At 50.0% G+C, this 15,077-nt stretch overlaps 1 protein-coding gene across 2 annotated transcripts in view; it reads right to left on the bottom strand.

Annotated features, from left to right (window-relative positions):
• Positions 1-14,386, bottom strand: part of LOC140428234 (uncharacterized) — a 545,827-nt gene extending 531,441 nt beyond the window's left edge. The window contains exon 1 of one of the 2 annotated variants that reach the window (XM_072514483.1): positions 14,274-14,386. The gene's annotated coding sequence lies outside the window, so the exon portion shown is untranslated. Of the gene's footprint in view, positions 1-6,036; positions 6,097-14,273 lie in introns of those variants that run through there. The other variant, XM_072514485.1, reaches the window with a different exon arrangement.
• Between the last annotated feature and the right edge of the window lie 691 nt (positions 14,387-15,077).

The following is a 15,077-nucleotide window of genomic DNA, read 5'->3' as shown; positions in this document are numbered from 1 at the left end:
TCACTCTGAGCCTCTCTCTGTCACTCTGAGCCTCTCTCTGTGACTCTGAGCCTCTCTCTGTCACTCGTAGCCTCTCTGTGACTCTGAGCCTCTCTCTGTCACTCTGATCCTCACTCTGTCACTCTGATCTCCTCTTTGTCACTCTGAGCCTCTCTCTGTCGCTCTGAGCCTCTCTCTGTCGCTCTGTGCCTCTCTCTGTCACTCTGAGCCTCTCTCAGTCTCTCTGTCACTCTGAGCCTCTCTCTGTCACTCTGAGCCTCTCTCTGTCACTCTGAGCCTCTCTCTATCACTCTGTCACTTTGAGCCTCTCTCTGTCGCTCTGAGCCTCTCTCTGTCACTCTGAGCCTCTCTCTGTCGCTCTGAGCCTCTCTCTGTCACTCTGAGCCTCTCTCTGTCACTCTGAGCCTCTCTTTGTCACTCTGAGCCTCTCTCTGTCACTGTGAGCCTCTCTCTGTCACTCTGTCACTCTGTGCCTCTCTCTGTCGCTCTGTGCCTCTCTCTCTCACTCTGAGCCTCTCTCTGTCACTCTGAGCTTCTCTCTATCACTCTATCACTCTGAGCCTCTCTCTGTCACTCTTAGCCTCTCTCTGTCACTCTGAGCCTCTCTCTATCACTCTGTCACTCTGAGCCTCTCTCTGTCACTCTGAGCCTCTCTTTGTCAGTCTGAGCCTCTCTCTGTCACTCTGACCCTCTCTCTATCACTCTGTCACTCTGATCCTCTCTCTGTCACTCTGAGCCTCTCTTTTTCTCTCTGTCACTCTGAGCCTCTCTCTGTCACTTTATCAATCTGAGCCTCTCTCTATCACTCTGATCCTCTCTCTATCACTCTGTCACTCTGATCCTCTCTCTGTCACTCTGAACCTCCCTCCATCTCTCTATCACTCTGATCCTCTCTATCACTTTTAGCCTCTCTCTGTCAATCTGAGCCTCTCGCTATCACTCTGTCACTCTGATCCTCTCTCTGTTGCTCTGAGCCTCTCTGTCACTCTGAGCCTCTCTCTGCCACTCTGAGCCTCGCTCTGTCACTCTATCACTCTGAGCCTCACTCTGTCACTCTGAGCCTCTCTCTGTCACTCTGAGCCTCTCTTTGTCAGTCTGAGCCCCTCTCTGTCACTCTGACCCTCTCTCTATCACTCTGTCACTCTGATCCTCTCTCTGTCACTCTGAGCCTCTCTCTGTCACTTTATCAATCTGAGCCTATCTCTGTCACTCTGATCCTCACTCTGTCACTCTGAGCCTCCCTCCATCTCTCTATCACTCTGATCCTCTCTATCACTTTTAGCCTCTCTCTGTCAGTCTGAGCCTCTCGCTATCACTCTGTCACTCTAATCCTCTCTCTGTTGCTCTGAGCCTCTCTGTCACTCTGACCCTCTCTCTGTCACTCTGAGCCTCGCTCTGTCACTCTGAGGCTCCCTCTGTCACTCTGTCAGACAATCTGAGGCTCTCTCTGTCACTGTTACTCTGATCATCTGTCTATCACCCTGTCACATTAAGCCTCTCTCTGAGCCTGTCTGTCACCCTGAGCCTGTCTGCCACTCTGAGCCTCTCTCTGTCACTCTGTCACTCTGAGCCTCCCTCCATCTCTCTGTCACTCGGATCCTCTCTCTGTCGCTCTGAGCCTCTCTCTGTCACTCTGAGCCTCTCTCTATCACTCTATCACTCTGAGCCTCTCTCTGTCACTCTGATCCTCTCTCTGTCACTCTGAGCTTCTATTTGTCACTCTGAGCCTCTCTCTGTCACTCTGAGCCTCTCTCTGTGACTCTGAGCCTCTCTCTGTGACTCTTAGCCTCTCTGTGACTCTGAGCCCCTCTCTGTCACTCTGATCCTCTCTCTGTCACTCTGATCTCCTCTTTGTGTCTCTGAGCCTCTCTCTGTCACTCTGAGCCTCTCTCTGTCGCTCTGATCCTCTCTCTGTCACTCTGACCCTCTCTCTATCACTCTGGCACTCTGATCCTCTCTCTGTCACTCTGATCCTCTCTCTGTCACTCTGATCTCCTCTTTGTCACTCTGAGCCTCTCTCTGTCACTCTGAGCCTCTCTTTGTCAGTCTGAGCCTCTCTCTGTCACTCTGACCCTCTCTCTATCACTCTGTCACTCTGATCCTCTCTCTGTCACTCTGAGCCTCTCTTTTTCTCTCTGTCACTCTGAGCCTCTCTCTGTCACTTTATCAATCTGAGCCTCTCTCTGTCACTCTGATCCTCTCTCTGTCACTCTGAGATTCTATTTGTCACTCTGAGCCTCTCTCTGTCACTCTGAGCCTCTCTCTGTGACTCTGAGCCTCTCTCTGTCACTCTTAGCCTCTCTCTGTCACTCTGATCTCCTCTCTGTCACTCTGAGCCTCTCTCTGTCACTCTGAGCCTCTCTCTGTCGCTCTGATCCTCTCTCTGTCACTCTGATCCTCTCTCTGTCACTCTGAGCCTCTCTCAGTCTCTCTGTCACTCTGAGCCTCTCTCTGTCACTCTGAGCCTCTCTCTGTCACTCTGAGCCTCTCTCTGTCACTCTGAGCCTCTCTCTGTCACTTAGAGCCACTCTCTATCACTCTGTCACTCTGAGCCTCTCTCTGTCACTCTGATCCTCTCTCTGTCACTCTGAGCCTCTCTTTGTCACTGTGAGCCTCTCTCTGTCACTGTGAGCCTCTCTCTGTCACTCTGTCACTCTGTGCCTCTCTCTCTCGCTCTGAGCCTCTGCCTGTCACTCTGAGCCTCTCTCTGTCACTCTGAGCTTCTCTCTATCACTCTATCACTCTGAGCCTCTCTCTGTCACTCTGAGCCTCTCTCTGTCACAGTGAGCCTCTCTCTATCACTCTGTCACTCTGAGCCTCACTCTGTCACTCTGAGCCTCTCTCTGTCACTCTGAGCCTCTCTTTGTCAGTCTGAGCCTCTCTCTGTCACTCTGAGCCTCTTTCTGTCACTCTGAGCCTCTCTCTATCACTCTGATCCTCACTCTGTCACTCTGAGCCTCCCTCCATCTCTCTATCACTCTGATCCTCTCTATCACTTTTAGCCTCTCTCTGTCAGTCTGAGCCTCTCGCTATCACTCTGTCACTCTGATCCTCTCTCTGTCACTCTCAGCCTCTCTGTCACTCTGAGCCTCTCTCTGCCACTCTCAGCCTCGCTCTGTCACTCGGAGCCTCTCTCTGTCACTCTGAGCCTCTGTCTGTCACTCTGAGGCTCCCTCTGTCACTCTGTCAGACAATCTGAGGCTCTCTCTGTCACTGTTACTCTGATCATCTGTCTACCACCCTGTCACATTAAGCCTCTCTCTGAGCCTGTCTTTCACCCTGAGCCTGTCTGCCACTCTGAGCCTCTCTCTGTCACTCTGAGCCTCCCTCCGTCTCTCTGTCACTCTGATCCTCTCTCTGCCACTCTGAGCCTCGCTCTGTCACTCGGAGCCTCTCTCTGTCACTCTGAGCCTCTCTCTGTAACTCTGAGCCTCTCTCTGTCACTCTTAGCCTCTCTGTGACACTGAGCCTCTCTCTGTCACTCTGATCCTCTCTCTGTCACTCTGATCTCCTCTTTGTCACTCTGAGCCTCTCTCAGTCTCTCTGTCACTCTGAGCCTCTCTCTGTCACTCTGAGCCTCTCTCTGTCACTCTGAGCCACTCTCTATCACTCTGTCACTCTGAGCCTCTCTCTGTCACTCTGATCCTCTCTTTGTCACTGTGAGCCTCTCTCTGTCACTGTGAGCCTCTCTCTGTCACTCTGTCACTCTGTGCCTCTCTCTCTCGCTCTGAGCCTCTCTCTGTCACTCTGAGCTTCTCTCTATCACTCTATCACTCTGAGCCTCTCTCTGTCACTCTGAGCCTCTCTCTGTCACTCTATCACTCTGAGCCTCTCTCTGTCACTCTGATCCTCTCTCTGTCACTCTGAGCCTCTCTCTGTGACTCTGAGCCTCTCTCTGTCACTCTGATCCTCTCTCTGTCACTCTGATCTCCTCTTTGTCACCCTTAGCCTCTCTGTGACTCTGAGCCTCTCTCTGTCACTCTGATCCTCTCTCTGTCACTCTGATCCTCTCTCTGTCACTCTGATCTCCTCTTTGTCACTCTGAGCCTCTCTCTGTCACTCTGAGCCTCTCTCTGTCACTCTCAGCCACTCTCTATCACTCTGTCACTCTGAGCCTCTCTCTGTCACTCTGATCCTCTCTCTGTCACTGTGATCCCCTCTCTGTCACTCTGTCACTCTGTGCCTCTCTCTCTCGCTCTGAGCCTCTCTCTCTCGCTCTGAGCCTCTCTCTGTCACTCTGAGCCTCTCTCTGTCACTCTGAGCTTCTCTCTATCACTCTATCACTCTGAGCCTCTCTCTGTCACTCTGAGCCTCTCTCTGTCACTGTGAGCCTCTCTCTATCACTCTGTCACTCTGAGCCTCACTCTGTCACTCTGAGCCTCACTCTGTCACTCTGATCCTCTCTCTGTCACCCTGAGCCTCTCTATCACTCTGATCCTCACTCCATCTCTCTATCACTCTGATCCTCTCTATCACTTTTAGCCTCTCTCTGTCAGTCTGAGCCTCTCGCTATCAGTCTGTCACTCTGATCCTCTCTCTGTTGCTCTGAGCCTCTCTGTCACTCTGAGCCTCTCTCTGCCACTCTGAGCCTCGCTCTGTCACTCGGAGCCTCTCTCTGTCACTCTGAGCCTCTGTCTGTCACTCTGATGCTCCCTCTGTCACTCTGTCAGACAATCTGAGGCTCTCTCTGTCACTGTTACTCTGATCATCTGTCTATCACCCTGTCACATTAAGCCTCTCTCTGAGCCTGTCTGTCACCCTGAGCCTGTCTGCCACTCTGAGCCTCTCTCTGTCACTCTGAGCCTCCCTCCATCACTCTGTCACTCTGATCCTCTCTCTGTCACTCTGATCCTCTCTCTGTCACTCTGAGCCTCTCTCTGTCACTCTGAGTCTCTCACTATCACCATGTCACTCTGATCCTCTCCACCTTTCCCTTTCCTCTTGCTCTGTCTCATCATTCTCTGCCATTTCAAGTGCTGGATTCTCCAAAAATGGGGCTATGTCCCCACGCCAGTGTAAAACGCTGGTTTTTCACTCCGCACTTCCTTAAAAAAAGTCCTGAGCGTTTCTCCTACCTGTAAGGGGCTGACAGGGCCCCATAGTGCTTCTCTCACCTCTGACTGCGGATATGGGGCCCCGCACCTCCGGTCGCGAGTCTGCGCATGCGCACGGCGGCGGCCTGCAGCGGCTGTTTCGTGTGACATGGCGGACCCGCACCGCGGACCGTCATCAAAAACGTAGGCCCGCTGAGATCGGGTGCGCCCGCGGGTCCATGACGCACGATCGCCCCTGGCCATCCATGAGGGCCCCCCCTTCCGCCGATCGATTCCCCCGCCCCCCCAACAGGGCGGCCGCGGACTTCACGAAGGCCGATATATGGTTAGAACTACGCCGTTGGGAACCCAGACAGTTTTGCATGGAGAATCGCGAGAGGGGGTTTGGGGTGGGTGGGGGGTCCTGTCAATGGCCCCCTACCCACGTAGATCTGGGGACTGGAGAATCACTTCAGCTGCGCCGGTCCCGATTTCCGGATAAAATGCGATTTCGGCACGGAGGCTCGGAGAATCCAGCCCACATCTTTATTTGTCTTTCACTCTCACTGCTTCTTTCTCTGCCTCTTTCCTTGCCTTCTCTGTCTCTCTGCCTGTCTGTGTCTCTCCCTCACTCTCTCCGACCTTTTGTCTCTCTCTCTTTTTGCCAATTCTCACACTGCTTCTCTCTCTCATTCTCCGTCCATCTCTACCATGTCAATTTCTCTCTCGGTTTCTGTAAATTTGCAGAAATGTGATAGATTCTCGCTTGGATACAAAACAGGTGATCCTGCGATCTGCCTGTGATTCCTGCAGTCGTTTTACTTGTTGAATGATGCTGTTTCTCAGCACCCCCCTGTTTCGAACAACTGAGATAACCAGGAGAACATTCTACCCCTCAGTATCTCACATAAAAACAACAAATCCTAAGATCAGAACATGGCTAAAGGAAGATGATGGATGGCAGCAGATAAAGATGAGAGTAGCGAGAGACAATGCCTCTAACCTTCTGATGATGGGTGCGGCCTTGTAAGGAGCGGCTGCTGTTTGGAGCGGAGATTTCATGGTTAATCTGGAGCTGATAGCCTGCCTACTCACACTTCACGTCGAGGAAGGTTGTCGTCTATTCATATCCCATCAGCACTGCTGCCCACACATGTGTGGGAAGTGTTTTCTGAGCCAAGCCAAGCAGTCTGGTGACTTGGAGCAGTGAGTGTTTTCCCGCTGGGGTTGTGTGGGTGTACATAATGACAAGCCTGGCTTCAAACTACACAGCAAGGGCTGTAGAAATGAACGCCACAATAACACACCACCAGTAACACAGCACAACACCAACCAGCCCACCTTGTTCCTGTACAGTGGGGATTGGAGCTGACAATCTCTACCTATCTGTGAAAACAATCTGCAACTTACCAACAGAAGCATCACCAAGAGAGCAGCTTCAACTGTGGGCTTTGCAGTGAGCATCAGATAGAGCAGCACCATGGAATAGCTCCGGATTCTGATCAGAATGCTGGAACCCGAGGAGGCAGATCCACAGTTATGACGTTCACACAACACTTATCACATCATCAGTGGGCTGAAGGGCCTGTACTGTGCTGTACTGTTCTATGTTCTTCTATGAGTAAGAGCGGTAAAATTGGACTTTGACTACCTGCATTACAAAAAAAAAGATCAAAGAAATGTACAGCACAGGAACAGGCCCTTCGGCCCTCCAAGCCCGTGCTGACCATGTTGCCCAACTAAACTAAAATCTTCTACACTTCCTGGGTCCATGTCCTTCTATTCCCATCCTATTCATGTATTTGTCAAGATGCCCCTTAAATGTCACTATCGTCCCTGCTTCCACCACCTCCTCCGGCAGCGAGTTCCAGGCACCCACTACCCTTTGTGTAAAAAACTTGCCTCGTACACCTCCTCTAAACCTTGCCCCTCGCACCTTAAACCTATGCCCCTAGTAATTGACTCCTCTACCCTGGGGAAAAGCCTCTGACTATCCACTCTGTCTATGCCCCTCATAATTTTGTAGACCTCTATCAGGCCGCCCCTCAACCTCCATCGTTTCATTGAGAACAAACCGAGTTTATTCAACCGCTCCTCATAGCTAATGCCCTCCATACCAGGCAACATCCTAGTAAATCTCTTCTGCACTCTCTCTAAAGCCTCCACATCCTTCTGGTAGTGTGGCGACCAGAATTGAACACTATACTCCAAGAGTGGCCTAACTAAGGTTCTATACAGCTGCAACATAACTTGCCAATTCTTATACTCAATGCCCCGGCCAATGAAGGCAAGCATGCCGTAAGCCTTCTTGACTACCTTCTCCACCTGTGTTGCCCCTTTCAGTGACCTGTGGACCTGTACACCTAGATCTCTCTGACTTTCAATACTCTTGAAGATGGGAAGGGAAGATGGGACAGAGAAGGGAAGCAATCACCCAGTATTCCTGATCCTGATTATTGTCCTGTGATCCCCAGTGGGTAAATCAGCCACAATTTCTGTTCCTGGTCACCTTGCATTGAAACCTGGAAGAGGCAAAATTATCCAGGTTTCTGCAGTTGATTACTGTGCAGGGAACCTTGTGTTAAACTGAATCATCTAGACTTTTCTTGATCATTGCTGAGTGAGTGACTACTAGACCAAAAATAGCAGGACAAATCCAACCTGGCCAATTCCTGCCTCATCAGTCTACTCCTGATCATCAGTAAAGTGATGGAAGGGGTCATCAACAGTGCTGTCCAGCGGCACTTACTCAGCAATAACCTGCTCAGTTTGGGTTCCACCAGGGTCACTCAGCTCCTGACTCATTACAGCCTTGATTCAAACATGGACAAAAGAGCTGAACTCCAGAGGTGAGGTGAAAGTGGCTAACCTTGACATCAGTGCAGCATTTGATTGAGTATGGGCTGCACGGTGGTAGAGTGGTTAGCACTGCTCCTCACAACGCCAGGGACTCAGGTTCAATTCCAGCCTTGGGTGGCCGTCTGTGTGGAGTTTGCACTTTGTCCACGTGTCTGCGTGGGTTTCCTCCTGGTGCTCCGGTTTCTTCCCACAGTGTAAAGATGTGCAGGTTAGGGGACTGACCATGTTAAATGATAATAATAATCTTTATTGTCACAAGTAGGCTTACATTAACACTGCAATGAGGTTACTGTGAAAATCCCCTAGTCACCACTTGCCTTTTCGGGTACACTGAGGAAGAATTCAGAATATCCAAATAACCTAACAGCACGTCTTTCAGGAATTGCCCCTTAGTGTCCAAAGATGCTGGAAGGGTGACGGGGATAGGGCGGGCAATGGAGCCTAGGTGGGGTGCTTTTTCAGAGGGTCGGTGCAGAGTTAATGGGCCAAATGGTGTCCTTCTGCACGGTAAGGATTCTATGATTCTATCAATGAGCCCTTGTAAAACTGGAGTCAATGGAAAGGTAAAGTCAGGGTAAAACTCTGGAGCCAGACTGTTGTTACAATATATAATTGGACGAGATGATCCCAGAATGGAACGCTGCCTCAAAATATCATAACTTGTACTTTTTAAAAATAAAACGTGGAGAAACAGAGTCACAGAACCGCTAATTAATTTTAACAACAAGAAAAACATTATTATACATGAAAAGTTGGATTATTATACAATACTCATTTACTCCCCCTTAGCTTAACAAATTTAAACATCAACATGAATTACAAAGCACATCTTAAGTTACAATGGTCGAATGAACTCAAAATGCCTCTTTTAAACACACAAGGAGACTATAAATCATAGAATTCATAGAATTTACAGTGCAGAAGGAGGCTATTCAGCCCATTGGGTTTGCACCGGCTCTTGGAAAGAGCACCCTACCTAAGCCCGCACCTCCATCCTATCCCCGTAACTCAGTAACCCCACCCAACCTTTTTGGACACTAAGGGCAATTTAGCATGGCCACTCCACGTCTTTGGACTGTGGGAGGAAACGGGAGCACCCAGAGAAACCCAGACAGACAGGGGGAGAACGTGCAAACTCCACACACACAGTGACCCAAGCCAGGAATCGAACCTGGGGCCCTGGAGCTGTGAAGCAACCGTGCTAACCACTGTGCTACCGTGCTGCCCACTGCACGGTAGCACAGCACGGAGAGCGGCACTGCAGTTCACCGATGTGCAGCTGCAGGCTCTGCTAGACGCAGGGAGGAGAGGGTGGCCACCCTGTACCTTGGGATGGTGAGGCAGTTGCCACCTGTCAACATGCACCGGGTCTGAGCACAGGTAGGAGATGCTGTGAGCGCCATGGGCAACACCGCCAGGACCAGCCAGCAGTGCCACAAGAACTGCACGACCTCAGGGTGAGAAGGCAACACTTTGCCCCTTGCACACACCCCTGTAACCTCCACCCATGTCCCTCTACCACGAGGACGAATGAACCCCCACCCTGCACCACTTGGCAGCACCTATATGTGCCGCCATTGCCGGGTGCCCTGTCCACGAAGTCCACCAGCTACCCACCCCCTGCGTCCGGCTGTCTCGCACTGTGCGTTTTCAGTCTTCGACCCCCACCCAGCAGGAGTTGGCCGGCAACCGCTGGGAGAGAGTAAAAAATGAGGGGAACCACTGGGACCTGCGGCTTCTCAGCACAGCTGAGCAGCGGGCACCGGACTTGATGGTGGGCACGGGACAGAGCAGTTGTCAGGCAGACGTCGGCATCGGGCGAGCAAGTGAGACATTGCTGAGTTGCGTTCCCCATAGCACGTGTGTCATCACTCCCACAACCAACTCCTTCCCCACACATATCCCCTCACACCGCCCCCTCCACCACCACCCGCCACCCCAGCCAACGGTCTAATCATACATAGAATCATAGAAGTTTACAGCATGGAAACAGGCCCTTCGGCCCAACCAGTCCATGCCGCCCAGTTTTTACCATTAAGCTAGTCCCAGTTGCCCGCACTTGGCCCATAACCCTCTATACCCATCTTACCCATGTAACTATCTAAATGCTTTTTAAAAGACACAAGTTTACCCGCCTCTACTACTACCTCTGGCAGCCCATTCCAGACACTCACTACCCTCTGAGTGAAGAAATTGCCCCTCTGGGCCCTTCTGAATCTCTCCCCTCTCACCTTAAACCTATGCCCTCTAGTTTTAGACTCCCCTACCTTTGGGAAAAGATGTTGACTATCTACCTTATCTATGCCCCTCATTATTTTATAGACCTCTATAAGATCACCCCTAAGCTTCCTACGCTCCAGGGAAAAAAGTCCCAGTCTATCCAGCCTCTCCTTATAACTCGAACCATCAAGTCCCGGTAACATCCTAGTAAATCTTTTCTGCACTCTTTCTAGTTTAATAATATCCTTTCTATAATAGGGTGACCAGAACTGCAAACAGTATTCCAAGTGTGGCCGTACCAATGTCTTGTACAACTTCAACAAGACGTCCCAACTCCTGTATTCAATGTTCTGACCAATGAAACCAAGCATGCCGAATGCCTTCTTCACCACCCTGTCCACCTGCGACTCCACCTTCAAGGAGCTATGAACCTGGACTCCTAGATCTCTTTGTTCTATAACTCTCCCCAACGCTATACCATTAACTGAGTAGGTCCTGGCCTGATTCGATCTGCCAAAATGCATCACCTCACATTTATTTAAATTAAACTCCATCTGCCATTCGTCGGCCCACTGGCCTAATTGATCAAGATCCCGTTGCAATCCTAGATAACCTTCTTCACTATCCACTGTGCCACCAATCTTGGTGTCATCTGCAAACTTACTAACCATGCCTCCTAAATTCTCATCCAAATCATTAATATAAATCACAAATAACAGTGGACCCAGCACCGATCCCTGAGGCACACCACTGGTCACAGGCCTCCAGTTTGAAAAACAACCCTCTACAACCACCCTCTGTCTTCTGTCGTCCAGCCAATTTTGAATCCAATTGGCAACCTCACCCTGGATCCCGTGAGCTTTAACCTTCTGCAACAACCTACCATGCGGTACCTTGTCAAAGGCTTTGCTAAAGTCCATGTAGACAACGTCTACTGCACTGCCCTCATCTACCTTCTTGGTCACCCCCTCAAAAAACTCGATCAAATTTGTGAGACATGATTTTCCACGCACAAAGCCATGCTGACTGCCCCAAATCAGTCCTTGCCTCTCTAAATGCTTGTAGATCCTGTCTCTCAGAATACCTTCCAGCAACTTACCTACGACAGACGTTAGGCTCACCGGTCTGTAGTTCCCAGGCTTTTCCCTGCTGCCCTTCTTAAACAAGGGCACAACATTCGCCACTCTCCAATCTTCAGGCACCTCACCTGTGGCTGCCGATGATTCAAATATCTCTGTTAGGGGACCCGCAATTTCCTCCCTAGCCTCCCACAACATCCTGGGATACATTTCATCAGGTCCCGGGGATTTATCTACCTTGATGCGCTTTAAGACTTCCAGCACCTCCTCCTCTGTAATATGCACACTTCTCAAGACATCACTATTTATTTCCCTTAGTTTCCTAACATCCATGCCTTTCTCCACCGTGAATACCGATGAGAAATATTCATTCAGGATCTCATCCAACTCTTGTGGCTCTGCACATAGATGTCCTTGTTGATCCTTAAGAGGCCCTACTCTGTCCCTAGTTACTCTTTTTCCCTTTATGTATCTGTAGAAGCTCTTTGGATTCTCCTTTGCATTATTTGCCAAAGCAATTTCATGTCCCCTTTTTGCCCTCCTGATTTCCCTCTTAACTCTATTTCGACAATCTCTATACTCTTCAAGGGATCCACTTGATCCCAGTTGTTTATGTACGTCATATGCCTCCTTCTTCTTTTTGAACAGAGTCTCAATATCTCGAGTCACCCAGGGTTCCCTACTTCTACCAGCCTTGCCCTTCACTCGAAAGGGAATGTGCTTACCCTGAACCCTGGTTAACACATTTTTAAAAGCCTCCCATTTACCAGCCGTCCCTTTGCCTGCCAACAGTCTCCCCCAACCTACCTCTGAAAGTTCCTGTCTGATACCATCAAAATTGGCCTTGCCCCAATTAAGAATTTTAACTCTTGGGCCAGACCTATCATTCTCCATAGCTATCTTAAAACTAATGGAGTTATGGTCACTTGTCCCAAAGTGATCCCTCACTAACACTTCTGTCACTTGCCCTTCCTTATTTCCCAAGACGAGGTCAAGTTTTGCCCCCTCTCTAGACGGTCCATCCACATACTGAATGAGAAATTCCTCCTGAATACACTCAACAAATTTCCCTCCATCCAAGCACCTAATGCTATCCTGTCCCAGTCAATGTTGGGAAAGTTAAAGTCCCCTACTATTACCACCCTATTATTCTTGCAGCTATCTGTAATCTCCTTACATATTTGCTCCTCAATTTCCCGCTGACTATTTGGGGGCCTGTAGTACAGTCCTATCAAGGTGATCTCTCCCTTCTTCACCCATATAGACTCAGTGGGCGAACCCTCGGATATATCCCCTCTAAGTACTGCCGTGATGTTCTCCCTAATCAAAAACGCCACTCCCCCTCCTCTCTTACCTCCTGTTCTATCCTTTCTATAGCATCTGTACCCCGGAACATTGAGCTGCCAGTCCTGCCCCTCCCTTAGCCATGTTTCAGTCATAGCTATAATATCCCAGTCCCATGTGCCCATCCATGCCCTGAGTTCATCCGCTTTGCCCGTCAGGCGCCTTGCATTGAAATAAATGCAGTTTAATGTAGACTTTCCTTGCTCTCTGCCCTGCTTTCTCTGGTCATGCTTTACACACTCTCCCTTCCTGCCTTTTGTTTCCGTCCCCACTGACTTCCTACATCGGTTCCCATCCCCCTGCCACATTAGTTTAAACCCTCCCCAACTGCACTAGCAAACACACCCTCTTGGGTGGGACCGGAACATTGGTTCCGGTCCCACCCAGATGCAGACCGTCCGATTTGTACAGGTCCCACCTCCCCCAGAACCGGTCCTAATGTCCCAGGAATTTGAAACCCTCCCTCTTGCACCATCTCTCAAGCCACGTATTCATCCTAGCTGTCCTGTCATTCCTATTCTGACTATCACGTGGCACTGGTAGCAATCCTGAGATTACTACCTTTGAGGTCCTACTTTTTAGTTTAACTCCTAACTCCCTAAAGTCAGCTTGTAGGACCTCATCCCGTTTTTTACTTATATTGTTGGTGCCTATATGCACTACGACAGCTGGCTGTTCACCCTCTCCCTCCAGAATGCCCTGCAGCCGCTCCGAGACATCCTTGACCCTTGCACCAGGGAGGCAACATACCAACCTGGATTCTCGTTTGCGTCCGCAGAAACGCCTGTCTATTCCCCTTACAATTGAATCCCCTATCACTATAGCTCTGCCACTCTTTTTCCCGCCCTTCTGTGCAGCAGAGCCAGCCACGGTGCCATGAACCTGGCTGCTGCCACCTTCCCCTGGTGAGCCATCTCCCCCAACAGTTTCCAAAACGGTAAATCTGTTTTGGAGGGAGATGACCGCAGGCGATCCCTGCACTGCCTTCCTACTCTTCCTCTGTCTGTTGGTCACCCATTCCCTATCTGCCTCAGTAATTTTAATCTGCGGTGTGACCAACTCACTGAATGTGCTATCCACAACTTCCTCAGCATCGCGGATGCTCCAAAGTGAATCCATCCGCAGCTCCAGAGCCGTCAAGCGGTCTAACAGGAGCTGCAGTTGGACACACTTCTTGCAGATGAAGGAGTCAGGGACACCAGAAGGGTCCCTGATTTGCCACATCTCACAAGAGGAGCATGACACGGGTCTGAGCTCTCCTGCCATGACTTAAACCTGAAGTTAAATTTGAACAACACTACACAGCTAAGAGAAAGTCAAAGAGAGAAAAATCACTTACCAGTCACAAACCAATCACTTACCTGCTGGCTGTGATGTAATTGCTCCCGAGACTCCCTCACAGGTCTGCTTCTCTGCACCTCCTTAAGATGAGCACCAAATTCCCTTAACTAGTTAATTAATCTACTTAATTAATTGGATTTTTTTTGGGGGGGGAAACTCAACCCCAAACACCAAACTCCAAAAAAACACAGCCCTCACTCACCTCTTACCCGAACTCAGCCTTACCCAAACCCTGATACACTCTGTTTGCTTCCAGCACTCCGTTTCTAAAGGCTCTTCAGCCACACCTTTTGTATCCTTCCTGATTTACAGTCAGCCAATAGGCCTGCTCCCGAAACTGATCTCCCGAAACTAACAGCTGACCTGCAAGGTAAGGAAGTTTTTAAACAGTACTTACCTCTGCCAGGCCGCAAACTTTTATACTCTCCGCTCTGACTCGCAGCTTCCGCGCTTTTTAAATCTCCCGCGCTGTTTTCAATGTCCCGGCTCTCTCTCTCTCCCGCTCCCAGCTGACCTGCAAGGTAAGGAGGTTTTTAAACATCTTGTCTTGTGTCTTGCAGGATCATCTGGCGATGAGTCGGGCCCTTCTGTTGCCCTCCACCCCAACCACAACCACAGGAGGAGAGCAGTTTTCCCACTTTTCCATTTCCTGCTCTCTTCCCAGCTCCTCTTCCCACTTCTGTTTTGTTATGCTCTTGGCGTAGCATAAGCGGCTTCCTTGATGTGCACTCTGACAAAGGAAGGTTCAGACGCGAAGATAACGTCAACATGTTTATTGAACTATTTACAGTTCTCCTACTCGGGTTCACCACGACTGACATATGGACAATAAGGGAATAGTGTAGATGGGCTTTAGAGTGGTTTCACAGGTCGGTGCAACATCGAGGGCCAAAGGTCCTGTACTGCACTGTAATATTCTATGTTCTATGTTCTATGTTAATCCTACTATAGCTACCCAGACTGACTAACCAGTCTGCTACAATCCACGTGGTGGGTGTAATATTGAATCAACCCTGTGTCTCTACTCACTGACTGTCTCCACTGGAAAGAAGAAGATCATGTGTGTTGTGTCCTTTATATATTGGCTGGTGTAATGCCCTCCTGTGGTCGTGTCACCTCTGTGTGTATCGTGAATGCCCATTGGTCGTGTCCTATCTAACTGTTCTATTGGTTGAGTGTCTGTGTGTCATGTCTCTGGTGC

The sequence above is a fragment of the Scyliorhinus torazame genome, chromosome 8 (genome assembly GCF_047496885.1).
Source record: "Scyliorhinus torazame isolate Kashiwa2021f chromosome 8, sScyTor2.1, whole genome shotgun sequence".
Classification (NCBI taxonomy): Eukaryota; Metazoa; Chordata; class Chondrichthyes; order Carcharhiniformes; family Scyliorhinidae; genus Scyliorhinus; species Scyliorhinus torazame.
The sequence above is the reverse complement of the archived record's forward strand: the minus strand, read 5'-3'. Positions and strand labels throughout refer to the sequence as shown.